This window comes from Penaeus vannamei, chromosome 29 (assembly GCF_042767895.1).
Source record: "Penaeus vannamei isolate JL-2024 chromosome 29, ASM4276789v1, whole genome shotgun sequence".
NCBI classification, from domain to species: Eukaryota; Metazoa; Arthropoda; class Malacostraca; order Decapoda; family Penaeidae; genus Penaeus; species Penaeus vannamei.
Window position 1 is genome coordinate 15,092,566 of NC_091577.1, and position 1,307 is coordinate 15,093,872.

Genomic DNA, 1,307 nt, shown 5'->3' on the forward strand with positions numbered 1-1,307 from the left:
AACTTCATTGATGCTTGGATATTACTGTTCTTCTATTGTAAAACCTGTTTTGTTACCAACCTACTTGCAGTGGGTCTCACATGTGTGACATCCAGAAAAAAAAAAAAAAAAAAAAAAAAAAAACATATCCGGGCGTCCTGTCGGTGCAATGCTAGATTGGAGCTTGCGCTCTGATTTTGTTGCCTGTGGTACGCGTTGTGTGGCGTGCAAGCAGGTTCCCGGACTGGCCTGCACGCCGATTTTGAAGCTGCCCGGAAACCATCATTTACGGCTTGGAAATGTACCAGCTCTAGTGGGTTAAGAGTCAGTCTCTTAGACTGATAATATACATTTGCAGGCATTCCTGCTTTGTTTTTATTGTGATATGTAATCCATGCAGGCATTTATTTGTCTCTAAACAAGTACTAACCTGTACTGAAATGTTCAATAAGGAAACTTTGTTCTTTAATATTTGGTATACTTTTTTTTGTATATTTTGGTTTCATTATAGTTACTGTTATGTTACAGTATGTTGATTTTTGTAATACAAGGATCCTCTTTTGTGTATACACAAAAATTTGTCTGACAATTAATATCTAGTCTTAATAAGAAGGAGCAATGGTTACACACTACCTAATAGTTGTTGCATTTTTCATTTTACTTTATGTGGACTGATACAGGTATGGCATAGATTGGGTATGTATGCATTATTTACCTGTATATGAACAAATAATGGCTAGTCTAGGTCTTTTCGGGATATAACGAGGTCATACACTGTAGTATGAGCTTATACTACATTGAATCTCAAGTTAGGTGGTATTTTTTTCATACAAAAATTTATTTATTATTGTATAGGATCTGATGAGAGGAAAATGTTATCACAAGATGAAATGCATTCTTAGGGATCTCAAGAATATACAGTAATGTGATGTGCTAAGAAGCTCTTGTTATGTATTTTGCTATTATGTCCTAAAGATAGGAAAGAAATGTCTCAATTATAACTTATCTTCACCTATTAATATATTTGCCATTTGAACTACTGCAATGTATAGTAATGTATTTTGCTATTAAATTACTAGAAGACATATGGTTTGATTTTTATTCATTTTTGTCTCTTTCCTGCTGCTTTAAGATAAATATATCTTTGGAAGATTTCACTGTTCAAATGAGGCAGGTGTCAGCAATTTTGTTTCCTAATACAGATATTCCAGTGTAAATAATTGACACCTTTCTTGAGAGGACATGTATGTTTTATGAAAAAGTTATTTTTTTGAAGGTATTAAGTTAAACTAGACATTTAAAGCTTCCTCTCCAAATTATGCTTATCT

General features: G+C 33.2%; 1 protein-coding gene across 8 annotated transcripts in view; it reads left to right on the forward strand.

Moving 5' to 3' along the window:
* The window catches only part of LOC113813988 (uncharacterized), a 24,774-nt gene extending 23,710 nt beyond the window's left edge, over window positions 1–1,064 (forward strand). For all 8 annotated transcript variants that reach the window (XM_070142258.1, XM_070142259.1, XM_070142257.1 and 5 more), the window contains one exon: window positions 1–1,064. This exon is cut by the window's left edge and continues 3,952 nt beyond it. The gene's annotated coding sequence lies outside the window, so the exon portion shown is untranslated.
* Window positions 1,065–1,307: the final 243 nt, after the last annotated feature.